This window comes from Schistocerca cancellata, chromosome 1 (assembly GCF_023864275.1).
Source record: "Schistocerca cancellata isolate TAMUIC-IGC-003103 chromosome 1, iqSchCanc2.1, whole genome shotgun sequence".
NCBI lineage: Eukaryota > Metazoa > Arthropoda > Insecta > Orthoptera > Acrididae > Schistocerca > Schistocerca cancellata.
The window spans coordinates 812,496,496-812,517,116 of NC_064626.1; the positions used below are offsets into that span (position 1 = coordinate 812,496,496).

Below are 20,621 nucleotides of genomic sequence, written 5' to 3' on the forward strand. Positions count from 1 at the left end.
TAATCATCAGCAGATTACAAAAATAAAACACAAGGATGGTGAAACACAACAAATTTCCAGCTTTTACAGTGATGAGGAGAAAATCAATTATTGAGTCCCACAAGGATCAGTTCTGGGTCCTGTCATATTTCTGTTGTATATAAATCACTTAGCTAGTAAAATACATGATGGAACCACTGTACTCTTAGCAGATGACACTAATATTCTAATTAAATCAAAGAATGAGGAAAATCCACAGGAGACTGCAGTATCAGTTATGCACACCTTAATGCACTGGTTCAGTAATACCAATAGGCTCATCATAAATGCTGAAAAAAACTGTGGCAGTTAACTTCCATTCCTCACAAAACCTCCATCCTGCAAACTCTGCTTTCACTATCAAAGAAAAAATGTGCCGAAGGTCAGTCATACAAAATTTCTAGGCATTCATGTTCAGGCAGATCTGAAGTGGGAGGTGCACCTAAACAATTTAAATAAGAGAATGAATTCACTAGCATATGCTGTTAGGATCCTCACTCAGAATACAAGCTGCTCACCATTGTAGTATACAATATGTATGGAATATTTTTTTGGGGAAATTCTAAGAATTTTACAAAAACATTTAAAATACAGAAAAAGATTATTAGAGTGATAAAAAGCTAAATGCAAGAATTCCTGTAGACCCCTCTTTAAAACTCTCAAAATATCGCCACTGCCTTGCTTTTATATATAAGAAATACTAATTTTCACAAAAGGGAGTGTCTTAAAAAAGGAAAATCTCTTCAGACACAACTGATATACATACATATGAAACTAGGTAGAAGATGAACTTACACATGAATACAGTAAATACAAACTTGTGCAAACGAGGAGTGTATCATACTGGAGCTATGTTATATAACCATTTGCCTTCTTACCTTAAATGCAACCTTAAATGCATTTAAAATAAACAGTTCTTGGTTGACCACTGCTTCCATTCTTTGTCTGAATTTATGAAACATCATGATAAGTAAACCTCATTTACCAAATTTTACTAACTGTCCATTCACAATATAGTTTACATTGTGCTTATCATGTCATCTCATTAATAACTGCTATTATCACATATAAAATCAATGTAGTACACCAACTTACATTACTATGCCTTTTTATTATGTCAACAATGTAGTCAAAATAACTATTGTATTGTAAATCAACTAGGTTTACCACAGTCCTATATCACATGCACAAACAATGTACTAAAATGATTCTTGGACAAATAAATAAATATTATGCAGCCAACTACATGGAACAAGCTGCATAAATCGAGCAGTAAGCCTTACCATCTTCACAGAAATGAGATTCCAAGATGGTCCCAAAATATTAATAACATTCATAGACCTGTCAGCTGCAAACAACATGGTCTGGAAGCAAAGGTTACACAACATTTTTCAATTTAATAGTGATGAAGAGTAGGCTGAATCATCAAGAAGAATCAACATACATGGCAACAGGATATTAAAGGGCTGAGAGCTGAAGATGTGCATTTAAAATTCTCTGAGATTGTAAATACTACAATAAAGAATATCACATAAGGTAAGTTCAGCTGAGGAGGATTGGGGATTTCTAAAAAGGATTATCATGTAAGTAGAATGAACTTATGTGTGTATAAGGGGAAGGTAACTGTGAATAAATTGTGGGTAACAAAGAAGAAGTATAAAAATGTTCAGGAAAAGAAAGGAGTATAACAGTATAATTCACTTAAAAACGAAATAAATAGGAAGTATGTGCAAGCTGAAGTGAAATGGCCCCAAGAAATATGTGACGTAGAAAATGAAGTGATTGGCTGAGTGAAAGATGCAGCATGCAGATAAGATAAAATAAATTTGGGAGAATTTAAAAGCAATGGCGTCAACATTAAGAGTGTGAAAGAATTTCACTGTTAAAAGCAAGAGGAGAACGAGTAGGTGTGAACATTCCACTGTGGGCATCTATGATGGGGAGAAAATGCATGCTAAAATGATAAAAGAAGAAAAGGATGTTGATTTGGAGGACTTATAGGGCTATTATTAGAGTCAGAGAGTGACAGACCATTAAAATATTTGAAGTTAAATAAGACCAAAGGCATAATAACATTCCCTCAGTTTTTCTAAAACAACTGGAGGAAATAGCAACTAAATGATAATTTGAGTCTGTGAGAGACTAGAGTCATCATATTTTTGCAAGAGTATCATCCAAACAATTCCAGTGTCACAAGGGTAGATAAATGTGAGAACTATACAACAACCAGCTTGATTGCTTATCTATCCAAGTCGATGGCCAGCAGAATACACAAACAACTGGATAGAAAGTTGAGGATGTGTTGGATATTGATCAGTTTGACTTTGGTGAAGGCAAAGGCAACAGAAAAGTTCTGACATAGTATTTGTTGGCCTAAGAAAACCATCTGAGAGTGTAAAATGGTGCAAAGTGTCTGCAACCTCAGAAAAAATAGATGTTCAGCCCATATATTGAAAATGAAAGTTCATGAGTGAAACTAGGGTGAAATGAAAAAAAAATTAAAAACAAAATGCAAGAGAAAGAAGCAGGGAGTGCATAGGAAGCAGACTAACACAGGCAAAGAGAGCAATCCCCATGAAAAGAAGTCTACTAGGATCAAATATAGGCTTTAATTATATTCCTCGGAGCAGTACTGAATCATGAAAAACTGGAAAAGGAGAAAATTGTAACACTGGAGATGTGGTGTTACAGAAGACTGCTGATAATTATGTGGTCTGGTAAGATAAGAAATGAGGAAGTACTCTGCAGAACTGATAAGGAAAAGAATATGTGGAAAACATTAAATAGAAGATGGGACAGAGAGAGAGAGAGAGAGAGAGAGAGAGAGAGAGAGAGAGAGAGAGAGAGTGTGGTGTGTGTGTGTGTCCTTGCACATACAGATGCATCTAGTAATAATATACATCTGACATATTACAATCAGCTGGATTTATTTTTTCTCTTTTTATGTACAATATATTATCAATTTCAGAGTTACACAATACCGTCTTCAGAAGGGATGCGGAGTGAGTTCACCTGTATCAGAATAATTTGCTTAGCTTGATGGTATGGCTTTAAAAGTAAAAGTTATTCATATTACCAATGCTGGAAAACATAATAACTAATAACAAACTTTGGGTAAATAAACTGTTGGCCATTAAAATTGCAAAGGCAGCATGCAATGAGCATCAAACTAACATGAAGTGCACTACATGTTTGCATGTGCAAATTTTTAGCATTTCAGTACAACCGCTCTAAGAAGGTAGGAGGAACACTATCTACATTCTATACATAAGAAAAGATAACACAGTGGCTTTCTCATTCAAAAATAGCACTTGAAGTTGTTTGTTTGTGAGATCACGTTATGCCTCATGTAAGGACAAAAGTCACCTGCATGCATTGGAATTCGACAGTAGTCATATTGTGGCCGATCGTGCCTGTGCTTTATTGTTTCACAATATTGCTTTCTTGTTGGTCAGGAGAACTGTCATGTGAATATGGATATGAGGCGTTTAGGGGACCATACTCAATACAACGTAGAGTTTAGCATCCAAGAGGACAGACATCTTGTTCATTCAGCCATGCACGGTCGTACAGAAACATCATGTACCTTGAGTCATAAAATGGGCTTGTTTGCAGCAAGTCTAGTATCTACATGGACAGTGCGACATTGTTTGAAACACTACGGTCTGTCAGCATAGCAATTATTGTTGCGACTTCCCTTGGTGTGGCAGCAGTTAGAAGAGTGCCAAAAATGGTACACTCAGACAATGCTGGACACAGGAGTGGTATCATGTCATCTTTCAGGCAAGTCCTGGTTATGTGTACAGCATCTATATACATACTCCACAAGCCATCGTATGGTGCATGGTGGAGGGAACCTTTTACCACTGCTAGTCATTCCCTTCCCTTTTCCACACACAAATGAAATGAGGGAAAAATGAGTGTTCATTTGCTTCAGTATAAGTCCTTATTTCTTTTCTCTTGTCTCAAAAGTCATTACATGAGATGGCAGTAGGTTCATTCTGTAATATGTCGTAAATGCCATTTCTCTAAAATTTCTAAAAATTGTTTCACAAAAAGAATGTCTTCTTTCCGCCATTTTTCAAATGTCTTCTCATTTGAGTGCATGAAGCATTTTTGTAATATTCATGTGCTGATTGAATCCACTGGTAACAAACCTAGCAGGTTGTCTCTGAATTACTTTGTGTCTTCTTTTAATCAAACCTGGTGGAAATCTTAAACATCTGAGCAGTACAGACATTTTGTTGGCAGTCTTCTTTATACATTGTCTGATCAAAAGTATCCAGACATCTACTGATGGACATTAATATGGTGTGTCTACCCTTTATCTTTGTGATGGCTCCTGTGTACACTTTCAATGAGGTATCTGAATGTCTGAGGAGCAATAGCAGCCCATTCTCCCTCAACAATTGAAAGCAGAACAGGTAGTGATGTTGGACACTGGGGTCTGGAGAGAGAAGTTTACATTCTGACTCACCCTAAAGATGTTCCATTGAATTCAAGTAGGGACTCTTGGCGGGCCAGTCCATTTCTGGAGCATTACTGTCCACAGATGATTGCCTCACAGATGCTGCTTCATGATATGGTGTACTGTCATGCTGAAACAAATAAACATCATCTCCGAACTGTTCTTCTACTCCACGCAGTACACAATACTGTAACATATATTTGTATCCTTCCACATTTAGCGCTAAGCACAATAACATGACCACATCATAACTAGTAAAAACATCTCCATACTGTAACAACACTTTCTTTGTACATCATTGTTGGCACTACATAAGATTCAGGTAACATTTCCAGGTGCTTGCCAAATCTAGACCCTACCATTGGATTGCCACAGGGTGAAATCTCTCATTTCCAGTCATTCACTATCTAGTGGCATTGCTCTTTACACAACTTCAAGCATCACTTAGCATTGACTACAGAAATGTGTAGCTGATGAAGAGCTGCTCGACCACTGTACCACATTCTTTTTAAATCCCTATGCACAGTCATTGTGTTAGCTGGAATGCTGGGGGCACTTTGGAACTCATGAGTGATTCCTTCCACTGATTTCATATGATTTCTACAACCATCCTCCATAGTGCTTGACAATCCCTGTCTGCCAATACATGAGATCTGCCTGGTTTTGGTGTAGATGTTGTTGTTCTTTCATGTTTCCACTTCACAATATCTTTACCAACAGGCAGCTTTACAGGGATTCAAATGACGCATTTACATATGGTATATTAACTGACAGGCCACCATATCTCTTTTAGAACTTTATTATATAGTCAGAGTTATACATATTACAAAGATTAATACACCACAAAGTATTTATTTAACCCTCAACAGCCTCCCCACCTTGGTCAACCTCTAGTGGGATGACAAGTTGCACGGCCTGAGTAAAATTTCTTCCATCCGGGGTTTCAAAGAATTATGATCCACATCATTCCATCCCTCTCTGCTCTTACGTCCATAACGTGGGCTCTCTGCAACATGTGTTTTGGCTGTCTTCTTGTAGGAGCACAATGTCTCCCACTTGGCATTTAACCAGTTCCTTATTAGGATGCAGTATTTCGTGAAAGTTTTTTTATTCTAAAAAATATTCTTTATTCCATCTTTTCATTAAAAATCATTTTGCTGTTTTCCTCGTAGCTCAGCCTCTCTTCACAGATCTTTTTGCATATGTGGTTCAGGAGAGGTGGGTATTGTAGATAACTGTTTGGCCATTAAGAAATGGCCTGGTGTTAGTGCTTCTGATCCTCCAACTGTGATTGGCTGCGAGTTGTTATCTCATGCAGTTGGGTGCACTGCCAGTGGTCTGCATCTTCCCAACACAATATTTCAAAATCATAACAACAAGATTTCTGGTCAGATGAATACAGGGTTATAAATACAAAATCAAATAGGGGCAATGCAGGAGTAGGTTTAATAATGAATAAAAAACAGGAACGCAGGTAGCTACTATGAACAGCATAGTGAACACATTATTGTAGCCAAGATAAACACAAAGTCCACGCCCACCACAGTAGTACAAGTTTATATGCCAACTAGCTCCACAGATGACAAAGAGATTGAAGAAATGTACTATGAGATAAAAGAAACTATTCAGATAGTGAAGGGAGATGAAAATTTAATAGTCATGGGGGACTGGAATTCGATAGTAGGAAAAGGAAGAGAACGAAAAGTAGTGGGTGAATACTGAATGGGGGTAAGGAATGAAAGAGGAAGCCGCCTAGTGGAATTTGGCACAGAGTATAATTTAATCTTAACTAACACTTGGTTTAAGAATCATGAAAGAAGGTTGTATACATGGAAGAAGCCTGGAGATACTGACAGGTTTTGGATAGATAGTTATGAACTGTAGATTAAAACTGAAGAAACTGCAAAAAGGTGGGGATTTAAGGAGATGGGACCTGGATAAACTGAAAGAACCAGAGGTTATAGAGAGTTTCAGAGAGAGCATTAGGGAACAATTGTCAAATATGGGGGAGAGAAATACAGTAGAAGAAGAATGGGTAGCTTTGAGAGATGAAATAGTGAAGGCAGCAGAGGATCAAGTAGGTAAAAAGACGAGGGCTGTAGAAATCCTTGAGTAAAAGAAGAAGTGTTGAATTTAATTGATGAAAGGGGAAAACATAAAAATGCAGTAAATGAAACAGGCTAAAAGAAGTACAAAAGTCTCAAGAAGGAGATCGACAGGAAGTGCAAAATGGCTAAACGGGGATGGCTGGAGGACAAATGTAAGGATGCAGGGGCATATATCACCAGGGGTCAGGTAGATAATACCTACAGGAAAATTAAAGAGACCTTTGGAGAAAAGAGTACCACCTGTATGAATATCAAGAGCTCAGATAGAAAACCAGTTCTAAGCAAAGAAGGGAAAGCAGAAATGAGGAAGGAATATGTAGAGGGTTTATACAAGGTTGGTGTACTTGAGGGCAATATTATGTAAATGGAAGAGGATGTAGATGAAGATGAAATGGGAGATATGATATTGCGTGAAGAGTTTGACAGAGCACTGAAAGACCCGAGTCGAAACAAGGCCCCAGGAGTAGACAACATTCCACTAGAGTTACTTATAGCACTGGGAGAGCCAGCCATGACAAAACTCTTCCATCTGGTGAGAAAGATGTATGAGGCAGGCGAAATACCTTCAGACTTCAATAAGAAATTAATAATTCCAGTTCCAAAGAAAGCAGGTGTTGACAGGTGTGAAAATTACCAAAATATCTGTTTAATAAGTCACAGCTGCAAAATACTAACAAGAATTCTTTACAGACAAATGGAAAAACTGAAAGAAGCCGACCTCGGGGAAGATGTTTGGATTCTGTAGAAATGTTGGAACACGTGAGGCAATACTGACCCTACAATTTATCTTAGAAGATACAGTAAGGAAAGGCTAACCTATGTTTCTAACATTTGTAGACTTAAAGAAAGCTTTTGACAGTGTTGACTGGAATACTCTCTTTCAAATTCTGAAGGTGGCAAGGCCGAAACACAGAGAACAAAAGGTTATTTACAATTTGTACCAAAAGCAGACGGCAGTTTTACAAGTCGAGGGACATGAAAGAGAAGCAGTGGTTGGGAAGCGAGTGAGACAGGGTTGTAGCCTCTCCCCGATGTTATTCAATCTGTATATTGAGCAAGCAGTAAAGGAAACAAAAGAAAAATTTGGAGTAGGAATTAAAATCCATGGGGAAGAAATAAAAACTTTGAGGTTCGCTAGTGACATTGTAATTCTGTCAGAGACAGCAAAGGACCTGGAAGAGCAGCTGAATGGAATGGACAGTGTATTGAAAGGAAGATGTAAGATGAACATCAACAAAAGCGAAACAAGGATAATGGAATGTAGTCGAATTAATTCAAGTGGTGCTGTGGGAATTAGATTAGGAAATGAGACACTTAAAGTAGTAGATGAGTTTTGCTATTTGGGGAGAAAAATACTTGATCATGGTCGAAGCAGAAAGGATAAAAAATGTAGACTGGCAATGGCAAGGAAACCGTTTCTGAAGAAGAGAAATTTGTTAACATTGAGTGTAGATTTAAGTGTCAGGAAGTCTTTTCTGAAAGTATTTGTAAGGAGTGTAGCCCTGTATGGAAGTGAAACATGGACGATAAATAGTTTAGACATTAAGAGAATAGAAGCTTTTGAAATGTGGTGCTACAGAAGAATGCTGAAGATTAGATGGTAGATCATGTAACTAATGAGGTGGTACTGAACAGAATTGGGGAGAAGAGGAATTTGTGACACAGTTTGACTAGAAGAAGGGATCGGTTGGTAGGACATGTTCTGAGGCATCAAGGCATCACCAATTTAGTATTGGAGGGCAGCGTGGAGGGTACAAATCGTAGAGGGAGACCAAGAGATGAATACACTAAGCATATTCAGAAGAATGTAGGTCACAGTAGGTATGTGGAGATGAAGAAGCTTGCACAGGATAGAGTAGCATGGAGAGCTGCATCAAACTAGTCTCTGGACAGAAGATCACAACAACAACAACTTGGTGTCTTCTTCAGGTTTTCCTGCGACCGATCAAAAAGCTGACCGTGTCCCTTATTTATGCCTGGGTTCTGTCTGGTGTTCCCCATGCAGTCTGTGCCTGCTGCAGTCATTTCTGGCAGTGCTATTTATCTCTACACATTTCATCTACTCTCTGCACCCTTTCCTGCTGTTTTTCCTGATGGCGGCTGTGCCAAGGTGTTCCGTACTACGTTTGCACCTGGCAGGCGTGTTCCCAGCACTATCAACATGCGATGTTTTTTATGCTGTTGGCATCTGCCCCAGCTTTTTATCATTCCCCAGACATTCTCCTGGCCCTGTGGATTTGATACAGCACTACAAGGTGCACTTTCTGCTGAATCAGGCTGCTGCTGGAACTGCATATTCCGTTCATACACACTGCAGCATCTCTCATGGCGGTGGTTGCTGTCTGGAGTCCTGTACTTTATTTCTGGTAGTTGATACACATTCGTCATTTGGCTGCATGGTCAGAAAAAACTGGATGAGTTCCTTGACCATTTGAACTTGAGACACCCCCAACATTAAGTTCACAATGGAACTAGATAATGATGGTCAACTTCCATTCCTGGATGTCCTGGTGAAAAGGAAGACAGATGGTACATTAGGGCATAGCGAGTATAGGAAACCAACACACCCTGATTTATGTCTACTGGATAACAACTGCCATCATCTGTTGCAAAAGAACAAAGTACTGAGAACACTTGTAGAAGGGCCAAGATGCTGTCCGACTCCGACAGCTTGCCAGCAGACTTGGAGAATCTACTGCAAGTGCTGACAGACAGTGGGTGCTCAAACAGGGATATCCGTTAAGTGCTACATGCCACCAGACAACCTGATATAATGGGAGAACAACAACAAGAAGAGACCAGGAGGGCAGCCTTTCTACCATATGCAGGGCCTATATCTGCTAACATCAGCGGCATTCAGAAAAAACACAAAATTAGAAGTGTGTTCTGCCCACCAAACAAGATCAGGGTCCTTCTTGGAATGGTCAAAGATAATCTGGGGTTAAGGACACCTTATATCTATCATATACCATATGAATACAGTAGGTCTTACATCAGTCAAACCACCAGAACAATTTAAATAAGATGTAAAGAACACCAAAGACATGACAGGCTGTGGCAGGCCACTAAATCAGCAATAGCCGATCAATGCCTGGAAGTTGAACATGCCATGCATTGTGACAGAACCAGGATCCTGGCTCAGACCACCAGATTTATGGATTGTGTGATTACTGAATCTATTGAAATCAAGATGACAGAGAATCTCTAGCAGGAAGCAGGATACCAGCTCAGTATGGCATGGAATCTGGCTTTAGAATTACTATAGAGACAATGGTAAAAATTTCCCTTCTCTGGTAATGAACCTCAGACAACCAAGGGTGTAATTAACAGGATTGAAATCGCTTATGCAGCACCATGCAGCAACTACCTCCTCAGGAAACAACTGTAGCACCCACAGATACGAGAGGAACATCATCAACCACCCGAAACCTCAGGCACCACACATCATATGAACAGATACAATACAGAACTCCAGACGGCGGCCACCACCACAAGAGGTTGCTACGGCGTGCATGGACAGAATATGCAATCGCCACAGCATCCTGATTGGGCAGGAAGCGCACCTTGTAGGGGCGTACCAAACCCACAAGGGCAGAAGAATGACAGGGGCACAACAGAGAGCTGGAGCAGTTGCCAACAGCATAAGAAATGTCTGCAGCATGTTGATAGTGCTGTGAATGGCCTTGGTGTGTGCAGACCTAGTACGGAATTTCTTGACATGGCCGTCACCTGGAAAACAGCGGAAACGAGTGTGAACAGAAGACAGAATGCCTAGAGATAAATAGCACTGCCAGAAATGGCCACATACGGCACTGGGAACACCAGACACCATCCAGGCATAAACATGGGACATGGTCAGCTTGTCAACCAGTTGCAGGAAATACCAGATGAACACGCTGACTTACAACATCAAAATATTTTGTTGGGCAGATGCAGACCACTGGCAGTACATCCGATTCCATGAAATGACACCAAATTGTTGGGAAAGTCTAAGAAATTACATGGTCGTGAGTTTATTGTAGCTTCTATTTCTACTAATAATGTCCTAATTGTTTCTTCATCTAGTAGCGATTTTCCCAGAACCTTCTTGAGGCAATGTTTCATTGTTCCTATTGTGCATTCCCATCAGCCTCCACACCAAGCCCAGTGATATTAACTTCCATGAGACACTTTTGGTGAGTGAATGGCTGGCCGATCCTTGCATCCTTGAATAAATAAGTGGCGTCTTTCAGTTCTGTGTTTGCCACTTGGAACAGTTTCCATTATCTGAATAAACTGTATTTGGTAGTCCTCTTTTTTGCAGTAAATCTTTTGAGAGCCATCAAAAATTTACCTGTGTTCATATCTGATAGGAGTTTGTGGCGGAGAACTCTTTTTGTAGCCCATGTGATCAGTAACATTCAGTATTTATACAACAAATTGCTGAGTTTGATGAAAAGTGGTCCTGCAAAATGCAAGTCTGTTACTGTAAATGGCATAGTGAATTTAATGCAGTCAGGTGGTAGAGAAGATTCTGCCTCGAATCCCGGACACATCTGGTTATCTCACAAGGAAGACGGGTGTTTATTACCCCATTTGCTGTTTGTCTTCCCCTTAAAAAACAAAATTCATTCTGTAATTCAGATAATACAAAAGTAGTCCCTAAAAGGTGTAATCATATATGCAACTGTTGAACAAGCAACATTGTAAATGGATGAGAAACTTTTAAGAGCAGTGGGCACTTTTGCAGTACATTCAGTTCTGCAAAGTGAAGTCATCAATATGAGCTGATCCTGAAGGAATAGATTATAATGTTTTATCTTTGATTTCTTTGGAAACTCAATCTTGTTTCTAAGCACACAGTATTCTGCCAGAAAGCTTACCCACTGGGTCATCTCTATCCAACTGTGTTTTGCTGATTCTAGTACATGAGCAGTGAACTTGCCCATTATCTTTTCTGATGTGTAACATTACGGATGAAACAGAATCCATAGCATTATGTGCAACAGTTTCCAATAAGAAATGTATTTTGATGCATCAGTGGGACACACCTGTGCATGAGTAGCCAAGGCTTGTTTAGTTCTTTCATGTCCCCAGCAAAAGGTCATAAGAGATGTGTTGTTGAGGCCACATTATTGGTATTTGAGTGAGCCATGAAGGTCCATGCCACCATAGCATAGAAGACTGTAATCTCTCTATAAGTGTTCCATGTGATGGCAAATCTGCCGGACTGGGTGTGGTGGAGCAATGTCGCCACTGCAATGGCACTGAAATTTCAAGCATTTCAGTTACTCTATTAGTAACAGCAGCATTCCAGGATTTGGATCTCTTTGTATCCAGCCAAGTATCACCATGCCATGAAATCACTGTGTTTTGTGATGTCAGGTCCAGAAGACTGGCAGTAATATCTCATATGTCGTGCACCCAGTAAGGATGCTAGTAATTCAAGACACAGAAGCATTACCCTTTCGATAGGAGAAACTCTGCTTTCACTGATAGCCAAATGGACCAATGTATTCTCGGATATTCTAATGTACAGAAACTGCTCCATACGCTTTTTCTGTGGCATCGCAAAATATGCAAACTTATGAAATTTGTAGTTTTTGACAGTGCAGTCCTGCCCATGTGGATAATCAAATGACTGCAAATGAGTGAGTCGTGAGGTCGAAAATTCCCATCACGGTGCTAACATTGATGGCAATATCTTGTCCCAGTGTGTGCCTTTACACCATGTATCTTGAAAAAGGATCTCTCCTGCTGTGGATATAAAAGATGCCAAGAGGTTCATAAAATTTTGCTGTCATGGGCAGTAACTGAAATTTGTTTGTGGACCCATCTTGTAGTTAATTGGTAATGCAATGGTGACAGAAGAAGATTGATTCTGATTCCGTGTTCCAGTCAATGCCTAAAAATGTGTGTTCTGTAGCTGACTACTATTCAGTTTCCCATATGCCCTGTAGTATATCAGTATTCTTAGCCCATTTTGCCACTTGAAGTTTTATTTGTTGCAATAGACTTGTCAGCTGATATTATAGTATTGTAGTTCTTGCAGCTGACAACAAAGTTGTCCATGAAAGTTCTTTTATCTAGAATTTCTGCTGCAATATGATACTTATCTCTAAACTTTGTAGCCAATTCATGCAATGATGCAGGAAGAAGAAATAGTAAATGTGTAAAACTATAAATGATGATGTCATTTGTAGTCTGTCAAATTGCAACTCCCTTTTCTCAACATGAAACCATAAAAATCACATTAACTATCTATCCTTTTCATTTAGTGATAATTATAAGAATGCTCGAATGCCATCTTCAAGAGTCACCTTTTGATACAACCTGAAGCAAATTAAAGTTGACAGTGTTTCAGGCAACAAATTGGGTCCTGAATCTAGAGACATTAAGTTACAGCGAACCATTTTCTCATGAGAAAGCATCAAAGACAATGCTTCACTTTGTAATTCCCAGTCTTTTGTTTTTCTCTGCATGATGAGGTAGTAGAATACATCATTTGAATTTTTCTGCATACTGATCCTTTCAAGGTGCTCACAGTGATTGTACAGCAGGATTTGTGAATGATGCACCTCATGAAAATGAACATTACTAGAGAATTTTCTTTATAATGACATAAAAGGCTTCTGCATTACAATGATTTGAAGAAAGGGTCATACGTTCCTTTCTTAGTAATGAAACTACCCTTTGGCCTTCCACCATTTGGAATGTATGATGAAATTTCTGCAAAACAATGCAATGGTCAGGTGAGAGAGATTGTCCTTTTATCACCATCAATTCTAAGTTCCACAAGTAATGCATGTCCTTGTCTAAGGATGAAGAATCTTCACTGAGGTGCTTGTGGCTTGGCTAACAATAACATGCCTGATAATAATACCTGACCACCTCCCACTCAATTTTCATTCAAATTCAGAAGGAAGAATGGCCAAAACAGTAAGGCATATTGGTGTATCATCATTTATTATTTTCCAATATTGGTCTGAACCTATAAGAACTTCAATAGGGTATTGGTGATCATTGTCCGTAGGATCAACAAATTGCAGCTTATGCATGGTAATACCTTGTGAAATGGCCAGAAGTGATGAACACATGTTTACCTTCAAAGGTGGAGAAAGATAGATAGTTTTTTTTTTTTTTTTTTTTTTTTTTTTTTTGTTGTGTAGAACTCTCGTCAACTTGAAGTCAGCAAATTGCAGATTTGTTGACACGAAATATGGTTATTCAAATCCTTCAACAGCTAATGGTTAATGGTTGGTGAGTTATGACTTGTGTTGCAAGCTGTTGACCACATTTGAGCTGATAGAGCTACATTGGCTTTCAAGGTCTGTGACCCAAATAGAGGCAATTTGAAGATATGTGAGGAGAGGTAGCTGAACATCAATATTTCCCACTGAGATACACAGTTCTTCATTGCAGACAGGTACATGACGGGATTTCCTGCATCTAAAAAAACCTACTTAATTTTTCTTGTTACATGTGTTGATGTTGTGCCCCCTTTTTAGACACAAGAGACATTGATGTGAGGATTTTAATTTGTCGATCCTGTCCTTGATGCCTGATATCTTCATATACTCTTGTACCCAATGAAGGTGGGCATCACACAATACGCAGTATTTCGACTGTTCTCTTTTCGTCTTTCTGTCTGGCTTATTGGCCTTTGTACTCACCATTCATAACTCATACTAGTTAGTCATTCAAAAATTCCATTAACTTTGTGATGTGGCTTTCATACAACCACTCAACAATGACACCTTCCTGTACACCATAGTGTCATCTGCAAACAGCCACAGATTGCTGTTCAACCTGTCTGTCGATCATTTATGTACATAGAGAACAAGAGTGGTCTTATCACACTTTCCTGGGGCATTATTGATGTTACTTTGGCTCCAATGAACACTCACCATCCAGAAGAATGTGTTGGGTTCTGAAACTTCTTGGACAATTCCTGTCACACTCTCCACTGAAAAGTGAAAATTCAGTCTGGTACTGGGTTCTGTTACTTAAAAAAATCTTTGACCCACTGACATATCTGAGAACATGTTCAATAACATTATGGATGTATTGATATATGGATACTCTGAGGAGAATGAACATTGCCAGAATGCATTTGTCATCATCATACAGGCCCAGGACCTGGTGTGATGATATATGATGCCATTGCCACTGAGAAGACAACATGACGATACTGATTTGCAGAGCCAGTCTTTGGCCATTAAAATTGTTACACCAAGAAGAAACGCAGATGATAAACGGGTATTCATTGAACAAATATATTATACTAGAACTGACATGGGATTACATTTTCCTGCAATTTGAGTGCATAGATCCTGAGAAATCAGTACCCAGAACTACCACCTCTGACCGTAATAACAGCCTTGATACGCCTGGGTATTGAGTCAAACAGAGCTTGGATGGCGTGTACAGGTACATGTGCCCACGCAGCTTCAACACGATACCACAGTTCATCAAGAGTAGTGACTGGCATATTGTGACAAGCCAGTTGCTCGGCCACCACTGTCCAGTCGTTTTCAGTTGGAGAGAGATCTGGAGAATGTGCTGGCCAGGGCAGCAATCGAACATTTTCTGTATCCAGAAAGGCCCGTAAGGACCTGCAACATGCGGTCGTGCATTATCCTGCTGAAACATAGGGTTTCGCATGGATCGAATGAAGGGTAGAGCCATGGGTCATAACACATCTGAAATGTAACGTCCACTGTTCAAAGTGCCGTCAATGCGACCAAGAAGTGACCGAGACATGTGCCCAATGGCACCCCATACCATCACACCGGGTGATACGCCGGTATGGCGATGACGAATACATGCTTTCAATGTGCGTTCATTGCGATGTCGCCAAACACGGATGCGACCATCATGATGCTGTAAACAGAACCTGGATTCATCCAAAAAAAGTGATGTTTTGCCATTCGTGCACCCAGGTTCGTCGTTGAGTACACCATTGCAGGTGCTCCTGTCTGTAATGCAGCGTCAAGGGTAACCGCAGCCATGGTCTTTGAGCTGATAGTCCATGCAAACGTTGTCAAACTGTTCGTGCAGATGGTTGTTGTCTTGCAAACGTCCCCATCTGTTGAATCAGAGATCGAGATGTGGCTGCACGATCCGTTACAGCCATGTGGATAAGATGCCTGTCATCTCGACTGCTAGTGATACAAGGCCGTTGGGATCCAGCACGGCGTTCCGTATTACCCTCCTGAACCCACCGATTCCATATTCTGCTAACAGGCATTGGATCTCCACCAATGCGAGCAGCAATATCATGATACGATAAACTGCAATCACGATAGGCTACAATCTGACCTTTATCAAAATCGGAAATGTGATGGTACGCATTTCTCCTCCTTATACAAGGCATCACAACAACGTTTCTTTCACCAGGCAACACTGGTCAACTGCTGTTTGTGTATGAGAAATCGGTTGGAAACTTTCCACGTCTCAGCACGTTGTAGGTGTCACCACAGGTCCCAACCTTGTGTGAATGCACTGAAAAGCTAATCATCTGCATATCACAGCATCTTCTTCCTGTCGGTTAAATTTCACATCTGTAGCACGTCATCTTCATGGTGTAGCAATTTTAATGGCCAGTAGTGTATTTTTCTGATATGCTAAGGCAAGTAGCTGTGCCCTAACTTCGAGGTATCTCTGATATTATTTTTCACCAACATAATGCAAAATTGCATGTTACCGATGCTTTCCTGATCTCACTCGATACAGAGGGTATTCAACTGTTGTCCAGGCCAGTGTATTCTCCTGGTATCTCCCCAGTGAAACCGTCTGGCCGAAGATTGCTTAGTAACTGGCACATCACTATTCGCCAACCACTGTGTTTGGTGAACTCTGGCATATAGTTAATGCAGCATGGAATGACATACCCGCACTGTCACCCAGTTTGGCTTGCTGTTCAACCAGGTTGGAGCCATTGTTGCTATTAGAGGTGACAGCCCTGTGTACTAAATTTCACACCCTATACTCCCTCAGATCACCTAGAAATTTAATCTTGTTTTCTTCTTACTACACTATAAACACACACCAAAAGTAAAATTGTGTTTTTCGCTACCCTTTCTTGTACTGCAGTTCTAAAAGCCAGCGGTTTATCACCATTTACGGAAACTAATCCCCAACCCAAGCTATATGAGGTGTGTAATGTTATTTAGAAGGTTTTAACAATTTTAGTAAATAAAAACGAGATCATTCTAAGAATTTTTGAAAGGAAGTACATATTTATTGCCAATACATAACCTTGATAGCACACTCAGCTTCAAGCAGCCAGAGAATTGTTGATGTGAAAGAAAAAGTGAAATTTTGCTATCCTGTTTTGTTACTCCCTTCTTAGAAATGCTCTCTTGCTTTATTCTGAAAAGTATGAGCGGTACAATCCTGTTGATTTGTAGGGCCAAACACAGCAACATTTTATGCAACCCACATGATAATAAACAGTATAAAACATACAAGTGTATCACCTGACACTACATCAAGTCAGTTCTAAGCCAAAAAGACTTAATAGACTTGATGTCTGATTCGCCTTCATTACAGCTAACATGAGAATAACAGTAAAAAGGAACGGTGACATAATAAACCACAAAAGAAAACACAAGATGCCAAAAGGAAAAAGGTTGAACTTTATAATATTTATGAATAATGGATTGTATGAAAGGCTCAATGAAGCGATCGATATACAGAGCTTCTCAAGGTAGGCGACTCATCATTGCCTCATAATTTTATGTAAAGAAATATGAACATTTCTGTTGTTAGCAATAATATATGTATGAATGTCTTTTCCTTATATGGCTGCATTATTATTTTATCAATAGATTATAAGTGTACCCAGTTTTATCTTAATAACGACTGGAGTTATATTTTAATGATACATTGCTTAGACCTGTATGAAAATAAATTTTATTGTCCATCTAGATTACTTTCATTTTTGAAATGACTGGTTTTGGTGCCACATGAACCATTCTCAGGTCTTATTGTATCACTTGCAAGAGTAACCCATCAAACTAATCAGCAAAATTTATATGCTATGTCACAGGATCTATTTGCAATTTAGGTGGACAATAAAATCATTAAAATCCAGGCATAAATACAATATACAACCCTATGCCACAAAGATCACCTGTGTGTGTGCGTGTAAGGGGGGAGGGGGGGGGGGGGAGTTTGAAGTCACAGCTATCTCTTCCAGCCATACAGGAATCTATTGATGCCAAACTTATTGCTTTCATTCTGCTCAGACATGTACTGTAAATTTCAGAAACACTTTCAAATATTCTGGAATTCCTGCAACGTTCTTGAATATTTTGGAATCAGTAATAAGAAGTTTTACAATTATTTTGAATGTTCCTGAGTGTTCTGGAAATGAAACAATGCTTTGTAGGTAAGATTCCAGTATCACTGTTTACAACAGTTATTGATTCTTACGATATCTGTTTCGGAAGAGTCCCTTTTTCAAGTACCTGCATATATGAAGTTTGAGAATTACAATGTGCTATAGTTCTATACACATTTTAGACTTCATTTTTTGTAAGTGAAGAATTTTGTGGATTATTGAGGAATCGGTGAAATTGCAGTCTCAATCTTTGTATACTCAGGTACCTGAAAATGGAAATTTTCTGAAACAACTGTCACAATAATCAGTAAATGTTTTAATCAGTGATACTGGAACTTTACATGCATTGTCCTTTCGAGACATATATTTCACTGTAGGCCCAATCACCAAGAAACTCGATGCTTTGTTCCAGATTTTTCAGTCAGTGAAGCTTTGCCTGATTATGTTTACAAAAACTTAAAATCAAAATGAGAATTATGTAAGTTATTTTAGATAGTTATTATCAGTGTTCTGCTTTAACATAAAAGTACTTATACAATACTGAATAAGGGCATGAAAATGGAAGACAGCATGAAGAAATGAACAGAAGTTCATGTATTTGTACTTTCATCTTCTTCATTAATAATAGAGATTGTGTCAGAATAAAAAAAGAATAAAAGTTGTTTTGTAGCTGCACATCAAAAAGGTTATGACAGTTTTGAAAAAGAAAGCTTAACACAGCTACTACATTTATATTGTGCAAAAGTGTGGCACCCTGCAATGCCTCCCTCGAGCTTGGCGAACTTCAACAGCATGGCATCAATATGTGTGCATAAAAGTCCACAACTCAGAAGTTCATATGAGGTTGGTTAGTGATGTCACACTGGCAGCAAATTTCACCACAATTCTGCCCAACACCATTGTCACATCCCACATTTCAATCCTTATTTTTTTGACGTCTCTGTGACAGAGGTCAGAACTGTGACACCCATGCTGAAATCACATGGTTTTCTTATGAGTGCCCAAGGAAGACATTTCAGACACACTACCACTCCGAATCAATGTGATAAGGCCCCAGGAGGTGGCTTAAAGGGCATCAATGAAACCGCCCATTCTCTTCATGTGATGATTCTCAACATTTTGCAGTAAAAAATGACTGTTTGCAATATGATGATCAACAGGACAACAAACCTGACAGCATTCGATACACCTGACAGCCTCTGAATGATTCTCTCATATTCTAAGGACATCATGGGGCTGCAATGCCAGTGACTATGATCTGATCCCTTTGGAGTGTAGTGCAACTGCAATTTTTGCTCTGGTATACAGGGTGGAATCACTAGGGACCGTTCAAAGCCATTCAACAAAATTTTAATGTGATATGAAGCAGCAAAGGGTGCTTATGCTTTTCAGCCCTCTCGTTTTGTTTCCTCTTGTAACACAATCGTGGACAGGTGTATCACTGTGTGTGCATGAAATGGTAAGGGTCCCTCTAAGACTCCCAGTTTTGCAAATCCCTTGGTGCCACCCATGCCACTTTGTTCAGCACGTCAAAAATGTATCTGTCAGAGACTTTGACACCCATTCATCTGAGTGCTGCCTCGTGGCTGTTCCAGCACAGGAGTGTCTGCCAAGCCTGGTGCATTAAAGCCTGGTGCACTACTGCTGTGATGTGGCTGTCATAACAGCTCAGTTTGTGCAGACTGACGTTGCTTCTGATATATTCCCACTAGCTGATTTAGTTGTGCTGTACACGTACATTCCTGTATAATAGCGTCTAATACTTTACAAAACAAAGAAAATTTGAAAACAGTTAAAAGTCTTGAAGACCTCATCAGCTGTTGTGTAAGATTTCCATGTCAGTGTATTGTGACATGTGACTGCAGCCAACATAAACTCTGTTTCAATCCTCTTCTAACTTTTGCCAGTATGCATTCATTATTTTTTCATACCCTTCCTGTGTTTAAGGGAAGTTTTTACTCTAGTATGTTATGTTAAGGGTGTTCTTATCTTTTTGAATACTGTTTGTTTTAATAGCTCCTATTTTTTGTTATTCTGTTATTAACCTAAAAATTATGTAATAGTAATGGTGTAAATTTGGGCTATAGCCAAATTAAAACCATTCTGTCAATATGACTAAGTTGTGTCATTCTCATTTTAGAATGGCAAGAGCAAAAGCCAAAATATATCCCGCAGGAAAAAAAGCAAAGAAATCGAATTAAACAAATATGACTAAGTCAATTTGTGCAGTCACAAATAAAACAAATAAAACTACATGAAGACTGAAGGCTGCTAAAGTATTTAACGTGCTACGATTGATGTTATATACATGTAGCAAGACTGAAGTTTCTCCTTCAGAATTAATTTCACGAAAAACTGGAAGAAAACTTGTATTAGGTGCAGATTGGAAAAGGAAATAGTGTCTTATCCTCTTCACATAGAAGAGAAATGTTGAGGAAGGGGGGAGGGGGGGGGTGGGAGGAGGGGGGGGGGGGGGCAGGAAAGACCTATGGCGGATCTACTTTTGCAACATCATAAAAAGAAATAAGAATTAATTTCCTTTATAATATAACATTGCTGAGGGGAAAAATCTGTATGTATTTGGAATTTTCTGAATAACCACAAGAGGGTTCGATACTAGGCCTGCATTGATCGCAAATAATTCATTTTTCTCTCCTGCAGTGTCTGGTACTACACTAACCCCATGAAAACTCCATCGACC

At 39.2% G+C, this 20,621-nt stretch overlaps 1 protein-coding gene across 3 annotated transcripts in view; it reads right to left on the reverse strand.

The window, feature by feature from the left end:
* LOC126188137 (E3 ubiquitin-protein ligase CCNB1IP1-like) overlaps window positions 1-20,621 on the reverse strand; it is a 230,645-nt gene that overhangs the window by 26,430 nt on the left and 183,594 nt on the right. Inside the window, exon 6 of one of the 3 annotated variants that reach the window (XR_007537824.1) lies at window positions 4,496-4,616. The exons of the other annotated variants lie outside the window; for them this stretch is intronic. The gene's annotated coding sequence lies outside the window, so the exon portion shown is untranslated. The remainder of the gene's footprint in view (window positions 1-4,495; window positions 4,617-20,621) is intronic. 3 annotated transcript variants of the gene reach the window in all.